Source organism: Dermacentor albipictus, chromosome 1, assembly GCF_038994185.2.
Source record: "Dermacentor albipictus isolate Rhodes 1998 colony chromosome 1, USDA_Dalb.pri_finalv2, whole genome shotgun sequence".
In the NCBI taxonomy this organism is placed as follows: domain Eukaryota; kingdom Metazoa; phylum Arthropoda; class Arachnida; order Ixodida; family Ixodidae; genus Dermacentor; species Dermacentor albipictus.
Window position 1 is genome coordinate 47,703,002 of NC_091821.1, and position 15,410 is coordinate 47,718,411.

Consider the following 15,410-nt stretch of genomic DNA (forward strand, 5'->3'; position numbering starts at 1 on the left):
TTCAATGTGATCATGCGAGCTTACCGAACACGACGAAAGTGTTGCAATATCAGCGCGATAATAATGAACACATGAAACTTCTTTATATTCAAATCGACCTCATATGTTTCCTGGAACTGCAGCCCATGTGTTTCGTGGAAGTCTGCATCTTGAGCGAGTGCACAAGTTCTGAGGTGAGGTCAGTGCGTTTGTCTTATATATATATATATATATATATATATATACACTAAAAAGAAACGAAACATATTTTCATTAGTAGAAACGAACGCTTCGCCAAGCTATTGCGATCGTACGTTAACCGCTTCTGTTACGCATCGTGTCATTCACGCGCAAAGTACATGAATGAATGCATACTTTACGAGCAGTGCCAATGATTGACGGGGTATCATCATCACCATCATCATCATCATCAAGTATAGCGGGGAGAATATTCAAGGTGAAAAGGGCTCGTTGCATCGTGGGTTCTGCTTCACGTCTTGCTCACTATAACATGGCCGCGCTAAAAGAAGACAGGGCGGAGGCCAATGAATAAACTCAAGTGGTACATGCAGGAACCCAGACTCGCAAAAAGGAAACGCACGCAGACCTGTGTAATCTGCGTTACTGCTTACGTGTCAGCGCTCCTGCTTATGTCACCTGAACAGTGCGACTCGGGGTATGTTAAAATTAATGAAATTCTGCGGTTTTGCACGCCAAAACAGCGATATGTGATTATGAGGCATGCCGGAGAGCGGGGGGGGGGGGGGGGGGTACTCCGGTATCATTTTGACAACAGCGCGACACCATAACCAATGGGCTATCGCGGCGGATGACTCATAGTAGTAAGACATTTCATATCAACTGAATTCCCTCGATATGCTTGTTTCCGTTGCTAAGTAGCGTTATCTTCCTCCTTGCCCGTGCCTCCTCCTCTCCGCCAGTGTCGTCCACCGTGTTCTTCCTAACTCGTCCGGGTGGGGTGCACGCACGTTTGGATTGTCCGAAGGCATTTCTACACCACGATTGTCGTCGATAATTGTGAAACGGGGAGAAAAAAAAATCAGCCCCCCAAGCACGCCATACAGATGGTTAACCAGCGAAGTTGAAACGTGTGGTCCCGGTGTTTATCGCTGGGTTAACCCCGACGGCTCATTAAACGACGGCTTGGTGGGCTGCCGGATCCTCGGTACGCAGTTGCTGCTTGCGCTCGGCTGCACGAGCCTGATCTTGTGCCCGGGCTGCAGCATCGGCACGGCGTAGACGAGTTCGTTCCCGCTTGTGCTCGCGGAATTGCTGATCGAAAGCTGCCTCTCTTACGTATGACGAGTACGTATGATGCGCGGTCTACCCATTTTCGAGCCACGGAGAAACTGCTGCGTGCACGCTCGGCTGCGACGGAGAGCAACGACGTCACTACTGGTGCAGCCAAAGGCGTGTCTTTCTCTCTCTCTCTCTTTTTCTTTTCTTTTTCGTGCATACGCATGGGGTTGCGCCGGAGGAGTTTTCGGCGTGCAGGCGACGGACGGACGGATCGGCTAGCCACATACAGATTCGTTGTAAAAATGGATAACCCGGAAGAAGCGCAGCATTGTGCCTCTAAAATGGAGGACCTAGTACTGTAGCAGTGGTCAGCGAAATACGCGGTTCGCGTTCGATCTCGTGGCATCATTTTCGCCGATCCGTAGTACGTTTTATAAACGACATGCTTTTTTTACCGCAATTGAACACTGACAAAAGGAAAACACATAAAGACAACACGGGCGTTTTATGCAGCACGACACCGCTACTGGCTCTTTCCGCGCGATACATTTAAAGAAGACGGCATATCCTGAAAGTGATTTTGAGGAATCCGTAAGCGTTCGTGCTGTCCATGCAAGTAAACTGATAAGAATTTTTCGGAACTTAACGGACAGCCGGAAACCGAGGGGCTGCAGCTACTGCGCATTGCGGGTTGCGCACGCATTCGTTTTCGTTAGAAAAAACATTGTTTTTTTTTCCACAAAGACTAACAAGACGTGAAGAGGAGCACAGACTTAGACTCGGAAACACGCCGTTAACCTTGCCGCACACTTCGTTGTCAATCGTTGTAGACAACGTCGACGTTGTCTACAACTATTGACAACGAAGTGTATATATATATATAATGAGAGCAGGTACACGATAGCGCCATTTTGTCACAGAGTTCACAACACTTTTGTTAGCCATTATTCTCCGTTCAAGCCCTTCGTGACGTATACACCGCGCTTTCTTATGGGCTAACGATGCGCGCTATTCCATAAGTGAATATGTAAGCCACCATTCATTGATGCGTCTGAATGGTAGAGGGGAGCACGTTCCACGGCCGATAGGCGCGGCAGAAGAAGGGAGGGCCAAGTAAATGCGTTGCCAGTTTAGTTAGTTTCGACGAACTGCGTTCCACATGGGCAAGCGTGACCGCAAGCAACATGTGTTACAAGCCGCACTCCTTATTCTCGCCTTTTCTTTTTTTATTCTGTATATAAAACTGAAAAGTTCCGTCGCTTTCAATCTGACAGTGCACTTGTGTCAACTATAGCAACAAACCTGCATGGCATCATTTTCTCTATTTGTTTCTTTTAAATACTCACTTTTTCAAAAAGAAATCTCAAAAGTCCTGCCTATTATACGTCCCGCGTCGTATTGGAAGTAAAGAAAGCTCTTACCTATACTACCTGACAGCTAGCTGAACAGCGCAGCGTTACAAAAACGGAGCACGTCTAAACGATCACGCCAGACGGTTTACGTACCAATAACCGACGTTCGAACCCCGAGACAATGTAGCGGCTGTTATATAGTTAAAGTTTATGGCCCGTTGACGATGAAAGAAGGGCACTCTTCAGAAGCCAGAATATGTTTTGCGGAGGATTCCGATGTAATACTTCGCAATGCGCAGTGCTGTTACAGCGGGCTTTTTTCATATGTCATTATCTTTGACAGCTTTTGTTTTATTATCCCACTCACAGGATACAAAAGTGACTTCCGCTGAAGTGCCCACAATTCACTAGCTGTCAGCACCTGAATAGATAAATTTTAAACTCTCAAAAACGCGTTCAGTCCTTTTGCGCCATTTTTTCTTTCTTCCGCACGTCATCACCTTTTTTCAGTGTTAAGGCCAAGTTTTCGTTGCGGGGCCCGGTTCGCAGAGTGTACCGACGCAAGTCAATTAGCATTTCAGCAACGATAAAATCATTAGCGCCATGTTTTGTTTTTTCAATTCAGTAATTGTAAGTCGTTGGCGAACGTCAACGCGACTTTACTAGAGAAAGCTATCGTTTTGAAAAAGTTAGAAGCAGTTGAGCGAAATTCCCGGCCTCAGATATCAGCAGCGTGAGTTTGCTAAATACGAGCACAGTGCGTCAAGTGCAAGCTATGGCAATCGAGAACTTTCCGATCGCCCCGGAGTGCATGCGACGAGCTCCAGCCGTGACTCCTCATCATTTGCATTTCGTTAGTCGCATTTCACGCTGGTTTGCGGACCGTGACAAGGGAGAGAAGAGAACCAAATTCAGTTGGTTATTCGATGGTATGCAGCAGCCTGATTGGCAAGAACAATAGACGGGGTCATCGTTATTCAGTTTTACGGAATCTTTAAATTTCACCTGGGGTAGATAGCGTCGTTCTTCTTCCTGAGCTGAATTATTCCAAAAGGCGGACATTACTAGCACGAGAAATCGAAACCTATTTTCAACTAAGTAAGAAGAATTCACTAATTAACAGATTAATTAATTACCTTATGGTACACATTGCAATTTACGGATTGTAGCCGTCGAGTTTGCAAGACGTGTGCGCTTGAAATGAGTTTCCAGTGTGACACCAGTTTCGAGATATTAATGCGAAAGCATTATATGGCTCATGAGGCGGAAAATTCGACATAGTAATAGGCGTTGGCGTGATCATCGATGGCCCAAAAAGTAATCGAACCCTCAAGGTTTGGTGGTAATCGAACCCATGATATTGGGCGTTAGTTAAGGGGGAGTTAAATGCGGTTCAGTTAATTAAGAGAGAGTTAAGGCACTCGAACCCACTACCTTTGGTAGAAGTCGATCTCGAACCCACTCCCATGTATTTCGTCCCATGCAAACTGTGGGATGAAACACATGGGCGTTCCAGTTGCTTTTAAAGTTTTTTGTTAAACAAATGTGAGTGGGAACAATAGTGCATTTTCACGGCGAGTTTGATGGCACATATCTCCAAACTAATGTCACTACGGAAATTAATTGTAATTGGATACGCTTTGCAAGCTCACCAGCTAGAATACGTAAATTGCCATATGCGCCAAGAAGCAAATAATTCGTAGAATATGTCTCTTGATTTACCGTGCAAGTAATGTCCGCCTCTCTGAATAATTTAGTTCAAGGACTAGACTTATGCCATCTGCGACAGGCGATATTTTAAAAATTTGCGTAAAACCTAAATATGATCACCCCGTATACCACCGTCTCTAAAGCTTTTTTTTTTTTTAAATTTCCTGGCACCAGCGGTTTCTACGACAGCTCTGCCGAGAGAGAGAAAGAGGACCATTTCTACCGAACGACATGTTGCTTCAACTATACAAAGAATGACATCACACGATAAGAGGTGTTTCGACCCTGCATGTTTTCCTGAAATCGCCATATCACCAAATGTGGTCAGGAGGCTTAAATTCCTGCGGAGCCCTGCCACAGACTGAAAAAGAAAAATAATAAAGCAGGTACAGATTCTCCTGACACCTTGAATATTTCAATGCAATTATACCAATAGCTGCGAAAGCCATATGCTCGCCTGAGGAGCCATATATATTCCTCCTCGCACACGATGGAGGAGGGATGAAGCGGCGAAGCGTGATAAAAAGAAAACAATTATTACACAGCAATACGGCATGCATGTAGCCCTGTTGAAACACTGCAGCTGGCTCCATCACAAACGGCGCGCACTAGCGATGTGACTTGTCCATCACGCTTGCCTTCAGCAACGACAAAAGCTTATCCACGGGAAGCGAATTAGGGTCACGACGCCCTCGTGGCTTCTTGTACATAGAATTGCCGGCGCCATGATGCCGCGTGAACATGTTGCAGAATTGCAGCCGGTACCGGAATTGAAACATCTGCTGAAGACCGGAGACATCGTGTCAACCGCCGCGGTGACGCACGCATGAGGCCGGTGCGCTTTTGCTATCGCACGAGACGAAGCTGCTGCTTGCGCTCGAATTGTTGAAATGAGTAATCACGTCAGAATCTGGCAAGTAAACACTTGGCCCCCGAGGCTTTCGTAACACGAAGTGTTCCGGGTGGAAGTTGTCTTCATCTGGATGAAATGACCTTTCGGAGCTTACCCGGCCGCGCAGTTTGCGTATGCGCACGTGGCCGCTGGCTCCTGGCGCGCGGAACGTCGTATTTGGCTGGCGCCGCGTGCGAGATCATGCGAGAACAGCTTTCGATTCAATTTGGATTGGGGCGTACAATTCGCGGAAGAGCGCTTGACGTAATGCGGCTTCTCGATTCTTGCGACGCGATATTCTTCGTCAAAGTTCACGCTTCGCGAGTCGCCCACGCGTCGGGTGCGCGCGTGTCTGTACGAGATGTGCCCTGTTTGCGCAGCGCGCAGTTCTTCCATTCCGCTACGTCTTATCTCTGCGATCGACCACCGTTCTCGAGACATCACCTGTTCACGAGGGAATCGAAACGGCGGCAGCGAATTCAAGTTTATTAAACTGAAGAGGGAGATTGCGGCGGCAAACGCGGGAGCTATTTCCTGCGGCCTTCTTGAGGAGCACGACTCAGCAAAATTATTACTAATAATAATAATAATAATAATAATAATAATAATAATAATAATAATAATAATAATAATAATAATAATAATAATAATAATAATAATAATAATATCGATGATGATGATGATGATGATGATGATGATGATGATGATGATGATGATGATGATGATGAATTCCACAACGTTCACTGTTCCTGTCTTCCTCTTTCTCCCGACAGACTGACCATTCCTCTGACACTGGTCTTCAGAGGCATTATGCTGAACTCTTTCATGCGGGCTGAGTGATTTTGTATCTTATAAGGCGTTTGAGGTCCAATTATAAGGCGTTTGAGGTCCAAGGTGCGCCAATCGCTTACTCCGACTATGCAGGGTGCTTCACGTAACTTGTGCCAAGGATTAAAAAAAAAAAAGATGTGGTTAGCCACAGCAACGGCATATGGTTTGCCGTCATGTGGCGCTCCTTATGGTATTTTTTTGCATCCCGCTTAATTAGTTAATTAACTATGATGAATTATGCAAAATCTTTAATGTTCCCCTTAAGGGCGAAGTGCGTTTCGTTGCGTTGTAGAAGGGGTTTCACTCCCCCATCCCCCATCCCCACGTGTAGGGTAGAAAACTGAACTCAATCTGGTTAAGCTTCCTGCCTTTCCTTCATCCCTTCTTTCTCTCTCTCTCTGTAGAGGGAGTCCAGAAACGACCATCCAATTTTTTTTGTGGCAACGTGCAGCCGTGAGCAAAAGTATACGAGGCAGGCATTGCCTGATAAGGCCGATTTTTTCCTCTGCCTGTGAATGCAACTTGAAATTGAGCACTGCAGTCCAAACTTGGCGTCGTCAACTTCCCAGTGTACTCGACAATTTCACTTTATGCATGTTAGTTACAAAGAAATTTAGTTTTTTCGGTGACACTATGGTCCGTATACTTTTGCTCACGGGTGTACATGCTGCGTGGCGATTCCTTTCGGCGTTTAAGGAAATCCCACGAAATATGAAATGAAACCACGTGACTGCGCTCGTGCGCTATCGTATTGCAGCGCTCTCAACCGCGCGTCGTGCGAAAGAACCGCGCGCGCGGACCGCGGCGAAGTGAGCGGCCGCGGCTCCAGGCATCGACTTTACAGCGCGTCAGCATCTTTGGCGGTGGCACACGGAAAAGGAAGCGCCGTCGTCCCTTATAAGCGACAGGCTCGACCCACAGTTGAGAGCGCTGCAATACGATGGAGCACGAGCGCAGTCACGTGGTTTTATTTCATATTTCGTGAGCTTTCTTTAAACGCCGAAAAAAAAAATTGTCACACAGCACGTAGATTGCCACAAAAAACTGGATCGGTCGTTTCCGAACCCCCTCTACAACACAACGAAATTCACTTGGCCCTTAAGTGAATATCAAACATTTTGCATAATTCATCTTAAATAATTCGCTAATTAGGCGAAAAATTAAAAAAAATGACGGCAAACCATATGCCATTAGTTTCATTCAGCTGCGGCTAACCACTCTATTCTTTTTTTTTTTTGTAAATCCCTTGGCACAGTGTGCATGAAACACCTTGTATACAGGCACACAGAATGTCACATTCTCTTGAGTTTCCTGAACAGCTTCAACGCTGCGCATTAATTCACATAGCTGCTTTAATGTGTTTGAGAACCACCAATATACGTTGCGACGCATCTGTATGTTGCATTTTTCTAGAACTTTTTTTGCTCAGATAACATAATAAAAGCGAACTAAAGCATCCCGTGAAAGTTTTACAACGCTGCACAGGTGACCTTCAGCGCTCCAACAAAATGAAGGTGGTCACATGAATGCACAATTCCGGGAAATAATATAGTGTACGTTTGAAGAGCAGGTGGCCTTTAAAGCGTCAGAACTAAAAAGAATAAAACAAACCAGGATATACCGGGTGTTATTTTAAACATTCACATGATTTTTTAAAAATCCCCTGTGGCATTTGGAACAAACGTACTTATTGAGCGGGAATGCTCGAAGAGGCGCACGTAACTTACACTGGGAGGCAATACGTACAATCAACTAATTGACAAAATTAAACTAATTAACTTCTCAAGTAATTACTTTAGCGCACATGTTGCAATGTACAAATTAAAGCCAGTCATCTCAGTTCATTTCAAAGCACATCCACTTCGAACGAATTTTGAAACCAACACCAATTTTTAGATAAGTGCAGTTACACCGTGACGCAAAAATGGACTGTTGTTCCACTTACTTTTTGATTAACAAAACGCATCATTGTGCATTATAGCTGAAAAGTTGGTTCAACACCAATGCATTTCGTGGCACACTTTGAGAACCAATATCTTGAAGCTGGGGACATCCTCAGAATTCGTTCCAAGTGGATATGACTTTAAATGTCACCGGCTAGAATTCTTAATTTGCAACACGTTGCGCAAAGTAATTAGTTTACATGCTCGTTGGCAATATTTGTTAGTTAGTCAACTATTCTGTCATTTTTGTGCAAATAATGTATGCCTCTGAGAGTAAAACAGCTCAAGAAGCATAGGACTTTGCTACATGTCACGGGTGATACTTAAAGACTCTGATAGTGTGTCAGAAGGAGGAGGAAGAGGAAATAAAGAGAGAAGGCAGCGAGGATAACCAGAAATGCGTCTGAATACTAATAATATTAATAATTATATGTCCGAAGAAACATACTCTCAATAGCTCCCCCATAGCAAGCTACATCAATATACGATCTATAGGTATGTCTTGCAGCGGTCCATAGCCATACAAAGCCTCGTAAGTAGTCACACGAGGGAAGCAAATTGAAAAAAAAAAACTGTCGGTCTATCTCACACACGGAACTAGGCCTAAGCGTAAAAATGCTTCTTTATTTCATGTATGGGAACCATACACTACGTGAAGGTTTCCATACATCTGCGCGTCAAGGTGACTGGGAAGCATTGCGATTACGCGGTAAAACAGCCAGCCGTAACTGCAAACATAAACTTCCGGAAGGCCATGGCATGCGGCAGGCTACGGGACTCACGCCGATTCCCTAGATGTCGCCTTCGCTGTAGTCATTATAAGGATGCAGAGATGAGAGAGACTTGTCGACTGTCGGGGTCCTGTGAGAACTCCGATGATCGCTGTTCTTTTCGCGGAGCTATTGAGTACTTATCTGTCCGCCACTTCACGGTGAACATTCACCTGCTCGTCGATGACTGCGCAGACAGCAGTCACTCTGATTTCTCAACGTTTGGAAAGCGTCAGCTATTTCTGCATGAGCGCAGTGTTTGCTGTTGCTCCCGAAATGCAATGCGCAAACGAGGATGCTTTTTTTTTTTTCTCGCGCTCCACATCGCGCAATGCACGTAGAGGGTTGCTGATGTGTGCGTATAGATTAAGGGACATGCGTTCGACCCCAGGTGCCGACCCACAAGTGCGGCTTCAGAACGCGAGACTTGCGCTGGATTTCACCGACTTTTTTCGCATTCTCAGTGGGCTCGCAGTGCATGGCTGCGCGAAGAAACACGCATACTGACTATATGTCCTTCGGGCGCGAGGAGTGTTCACAATGCGGCAAGCACGTTAGGGCGTCTAAACGCGTGAATATATACTGACGACGTAATCTTCGCTTGGTGGCGCCGCCCTAAATATGACATTGTTGTGCTCTAAACGGCAAGCCGCTGAAGAGCCGACGCTGGCCAGTCAGTATGGCAGTGACGGAGACAACAGAGGAAGTGCGGGCCGCTGATGAGAGACTATCGTGAGCACGAAAAAAAAAACATAAAAAGCACCCAGCTGGACATACGTATACATAACCCAGCTCTTTCGAATGATTCTTCATATCGAAGCGTGGAAGTATGGCCTTGAATGTTCCAGTGTAAGGCGCGTTCAACGGCGCAACTGATGCACACGCTGCATCGAGCCTCTCACTTGAACTCGTCTCCGCTGGCTAACAATGTACGAGCAGAGAGAATCACTCGACGATTGCACTCAAGCTGCTGAAACTTCATTAATTAGGTGTGGCCTGAATCATTCAACGATTCTGGCCGTTCCCAAGTTTAAGGGGACCTGTTTTCACAAAAAAATCCACAGCAACATTAATATAGTAGATAGCCTTGGTTCAAACAATTGGACGTACGCGATCCCGACTCGGAGGGAAATATCAGGAGCGACAAATGCTAGCACCATGTATACAATAAAGAAATAATAAATGTTTCATGGCAACATGACATCCTTCTTTTTTTCCGTATAAGGCCAGCGGATATGGCATTGCGAACTTGACAAAATATGGCTTGGCGCGCTTCGGTCACTAAACCTTTGCGGTTGGAACGTGAAGTAGAAATGCTGTTCTCAAACTTTATGACCCTTTGGGGTTAATATCCGGCGCATGCTGGCAGCCGTGGCCCTCAGCACATGTTATAAGCAGGATGCGATGTTGGGCTATAGTTGATCCATGTTTGAAATGTGGTTCTGGCGCAAGAAAAACTAAGCGGACGTCAACTCTAAGAGCCCCAACTCGCTTTCTTTTTGTCCATTCTTTCCGCGTAGTTTTCCTTGCGGCCACATTTAAAGCATATTCTATGCTCTCGCGCTCCTCTTAATAAAACTCCTTATTGGCAGCGCACTGTTGCACAGCCTCGTCAGCCAAATTATCGACAACCTTCGAATGCGTGGTACCAGTGCCGTAGTTTTTCGTTAGAGCGAAAAAAGAAAAAAAAGAAAACCGAGGCCGGAGCTGAGACGAAATTAAGCGCAGTAAAAGACAGCGTACGAGGAGAAACAGACAATAAAGAGCACTCGTTTTCTTATTTTCGGCCGTTGTTTATTCTTGCTCTTAATTTTGTCTCACCCTTCGAAGAAGGCCAATCTATAAAGCCCAACAGCCTTCATCAAGGAGTCAGGAGCGCCCATGTGGAATAGGCAACGCAGTCGCCTCCATAGGCTCGTCATATCTCGTCATTCCGCTGAGCAAGAGGCGTGTGCTGTACCAAAGCTTCCTTTTATCATTTGTTAAATATGCTTTTTCATGTAAATATTTAGCGAACCATTGCCACCTTTACCCGCCACTGTGGCTTAGGGGTGAAGGCGCGCCGCTGCTCTGCAGCACGAAGTCCCAGGTGCCATTCCGGGCAATTCCGGTGGGGGCGCAATGCAGAAACACGCGCGTGTGTGTATACAGGGTGTTCTTTCTTTTTTTTTTAGTTGCACCAAATTTCCTAAAGTTTGCTTATGGCAGATATCACAACTGTAACCCTTGATATAAATTACTCGATGAGGCGGCCATTACTTTTACGAGAAATCAAAATATTCCATTGAATGATTAGCATAATTACGCTAACTGACTTTTCAATTAATTACTTTACGCCACACCTTTGAATCTACGAATTATAGCCGCTGAGTTCGCACGGCGCATCCACTTGAAACGAATTCTCTGGACAGCACCAGTTGCGACATATTAATTTTCAAAGTGTCCGACAAAATGCATTGGCGTTCCAGCTACTTTTGTGCTTCAAAGCATAAAACAGCGGTTTATTAAAAGAGTAACTGGAACGCCAAGTTAATCCAGAGTCCTCCACTATGCGGCGTCCAGGCCTCATAGCACGCTGTGCAGTTTCCGGACGCTAAACCCCGCAATTAAGTTACCTTGATTACCACAGCACCGCTAAACTGCTACCGTGCTTGCACGGCACATATACACGCAGTTCGTGCGCGCGCATGTGTACCGTTAACGTATGGAAGGGGTGGCACCAAAATCGGCATAGGGTGGTAACGGTACATGCTGAGTGGTTTTTATGACTGTACCTTAACTAAAAGCCGCAGGGTTTAAACGTTGTTATGCGGAGCAGGTAGAGGGCGACGGATAAAAGCTGTTCACCTCACACTTTGGTAAGCATGCAGCTGTTGATGCATCACGAGATAGCGAAGTACGTAGAAGCGCGACTAGAGATGAATAAAGCGCGTAAATTTAGCAGCAGTCATTATTCTTTCTTTTTTTTTCCAACCCAGTGAAGCGCCGCACGCTGTAGGCTGTTCTGACTTGAATATTTCTAATGCGTGCCATTTGCGGTTATCCCTAACAATACGAAATAAGATGTTGCAGACTAGATGTGAAAGGCGCAAAAATGATTGAAGCGTTCTTTTGTTTAGGGGAAGAGTGCGAATGGTCACTTTGTAATTTCGTATCACTACCTAATTTACGAAACGCCCAGTGTCAGTCACCTATTACATCTTTTTTGCTTGTTTTCACCCTTTATCTTCTTGCTTATTCTTGCCGCGTAGATGTCAACGGATTGCACAGGTCATGTCTTCCTGATCACCGATATCTGTGGCAGCCGGGCATGCTACATCCAATCTACAAATATACTGTATTCCCTCTATTGCATACGCCCTCGTCAGTTACCATGCTCCAAGTTCAGAACAAACATTTTATTTTTGAAGAGAAACCATGCGAAAGCGAAGAGGGAGGCCCATGTGCGACCGCTGTTAAACATGATGGAAAACTGGGTCCGTGTTCGCGAAAAGTTCATATGTTAGTTAATTTCGTAAGAACCGATACTGACAGCCAGCATATTATTAATGAATGCGGCCGACCAGCCAGCAACAGATCTTATGATCCGAAAGCTTTGTCAATTCTGGTGCTTGGTTCCGTCCCACAGTCGTGCTTTGTACAGAGGTCTCCGTTGATGCTCACACGCTTTACGAGACGTTGCAACACGGTAAATGAAATTAAGAGCCGCCCGCATGGAAACACCGTAGCAGAGGGCCGGATGCATTACATTTTTCAGAGCTCTAATTATAATTACCGTTACGCCATTTTCACCTCGCACAATGCGGGATCCTTGACATGAGCAGAGTACATCATTAATGTACAGACGGCATGAAAATTACGATACCAACGGGCGCACGCATATGCCCGGATGGGCGCTGACGCGCGCAAAGCTGGTTTCGCATGCAAGTGACTGTTCTCTCGTATAGGGTCTAGTCACTGGTCATGATAGCCACTGAAATGGCAACCAAGGTAACCGGTCTAAGACAGACTGTAATCATACATCAAAGTCCTTTGCGACTGGCACAGATTTCAGGTTCGGTCATCACCCGCGATGCCCGGAAAGGTAATGAATGAGCAACAAAGGCCATCCCCGTCTGACTGACAGGTGCGCATTAGGTAAAAGTGAGACATAAACTTGTACAAACGCTTTTACCAAATAGTCTATTGTGTATGTCTATTATGCACGATAAGGTCATTGCTGCGCGGACGCTATGTGCGTTTAGCTATCCGTTTAGCGCATCACGGCTAAAATGTCTCGTACGACGACGGGTGTTCAAGTTGACGGATTGAAGCGTATGTACGCAAGAAGGTGCGGCAACTGCTCTTCGTCGTGCACACCAGAGCTGTAGCCCGGAAACTGCAAGATCATTTTACCCAAAGCTTACAGACACCTATACTACGCAGAGCGCGCTGTTCGATACATGGCGTTCACAGCGTGCATGAGCATGCACTTTAGCATGCACGCCTTACGTGCGCGTTGTAATACGGCTAAATATATGCCTATAGAACGCAACGGGGGCAAGCATGATCCTGTGCCTTAGTGACATTGATGTCATCGACGAAAAAAAAGCTATGCATTTTGAAATGACACCTAAAGGGCACATGTATAGTTTTGGGGAAAGTGATTTGGCCCTGAGGTCATCATACACATGTGAAATTCCAACTTCGCAACAAATGAATGTTCGCTGTTAGTCGGCTTTACAACGTCAACACTGTGTCGTGTTGTTTTGGGCGAACGTTCGGTTCTCGAAAAATACATGAATTCGGAGGAGCATTAGAAAACATCCTGATTCGCAGGGAAGGCTATAGCGTTTCGTCAGGGTGTCGAAAGCAGTGAAGCTCCAACTGTTTATTCGTCTATATAAGCGCACAAAGCTTTTGTCTTTCCGCAGAACTGAACGCTTGATGCCTTCAACGATGTATGGTTGCGTCCTCTATGCGCTCGCCCCTTAACAGCGTACGCCTACACCACGCTCGTGGAAAGAGCGCGTAAATGTTCAATGCGGAGCAAGTACGAGTACGAATGTTCGCCCTCTACCAAACTTCAGTGGAGAGCGCGGTTGAAAGGCTTCGGTAGCCGCAATACCGTTCTGCTCCATCTGTCTGTAAGGGCGGGACAAGGGAGGTAGAGGACAAAATAAACTTAAATAAGAAGAAAACTGAATAAATAAAAATAAAGACGGAAGCGAAAGCTTACCTTGACTTACAGCTAGATCGTTCGGTCGTGAAGCATTTGAAAGGTGAGAAAGACAAGCGCTCTGTAACAGCTGTTAGTGAGCGCTTGCGCACATCTCAACTTCGCGGATTTATAGCACTTGGTGCAACGTCGGCGGGGATGAAAGAGGCGACGAAAAGCGAGGAACAAAAGAGACAAGCGACACGACCAAGCGCGCACCGACGAGACATCGTTGATGAACGCCCGTGCCTCCGTGCTTGCCTCGTTTGTCCCTCGAGCGGCGCGAAACCAAGCACAGCGACAACATCCGAGCATCGCAATCAATATCCAATGCAGTGCCCACCTTGGGGCGAAGTATCCAGCGCTTCCCCCTTGCGTCGCGGCACAGCGAACGTCGGGGCCGACGATGCGCTCGTCGCAGTCTCCGTACGCGCACCGCGCGGCACACGACGACACCGAGGCCTGTCCGGCGAAAGTCCGGGGCGGAGAGAAGAACGCTCGGCGATCGATGCCGATGATGGGTGTCAGCTGCGCGGAGGGGATGGGTAGGCAAAATGAGAGGCGAATCCCACACCACCAGCAGTAACACGGCGGAACGGGAGAGCGAGCGCTGGCGGAGGCAGCAGCAGCAGACGGCAGCAGCGGCGGATCCAGCGAGGCGGCCGCGCGAGTCGGGAGAAGCGGCCGCGGCAGCGCCCTGGTCGCGAATAAAATCCCGCCGGCGCGCTCGGCCCAAGCACCGCCTGCCGGTGGGGCCGCGGGAGCCGCGAAGGAGGGACTCTCGTCACGGGGCCCCCGCCCACTTGGCGCGCGGAGAGCGGCTCCGTGCGCGCGCTGCCGCTTTTCGAGGTTCTTGCGCCCGCCGCTGCTTTTCTGCTCCTGCGGCTGCTTGCTTGCTGCTGCACCCCCACCCGACTTGCAGGGCCGAGGGGGAGGCCCTCTTTTCCCTGCACTCGGATGGGGAGGGTGCAGACTGCATATGCCACCACTTCATTTCTCGGCGCGCGCGCGCGTGTGCGTGCCTGCCTGTCTGTTAGTACGCGGCCTTTTCTGCGTGCACAAACCCCGACTGTGGTTATGTTTATCTCCCTCCTCTGGCACGTCCGTGTCAGTGTACTTTCAGGCCTGTCCGCACTTCTTCTTCTGCACCAGGGGCGTAGCCAGGGGGGGGGCTTATGGGGCTTCAGCCCCCCCCGAAATTTTTTCGTGCTGTCCATGCACCGCCGACCAAAGCGACCCCCGGCGCCGGAAATCACTCTGGATTTTGTCTAGAATGTCTTTTTGACGCTCGAACAGACATTTAACCGCGAAGATTGCGAACTCGGGCTGGATTTCGTGGCAACGCCCATACACCGGGAGTCACATAACGCCAAGCAGTCCCATCCGAGCACAAAGTTTCAAGGGCGCTTTGATGGTGAGCGGGCTCGCCGCGGCATCTCACTGAGGCCACGGACTCTATGGAGCGCATGGATATCA

At 47.3% G+C, this 15,410-nt stretch overlaps 1 protein-coding gene across 1 annotated transcript in view; it reads right to left on the bottom strand.

The window, feature by feature from the left end:
* The window catches only part of LOC135905816 (LIM/homeobox protein Lhx9-like), a 67,321-nt gene extending 52,497 nt beyond the window's left edge, over positions 1-14,824 (bottom strand). The window contains exon 1 of the mRNA XM_065436865.2: positions 14,278-14,824. The gene's annotated coding sequence lies outside the window, so the exon portion shown is untranslated. The remainder of the gene's footprint in view (positions 1-14,277) is intronic.
* Between the last annotated feature and the right edge of the window lie 586 nt (positions 14,825-15,410).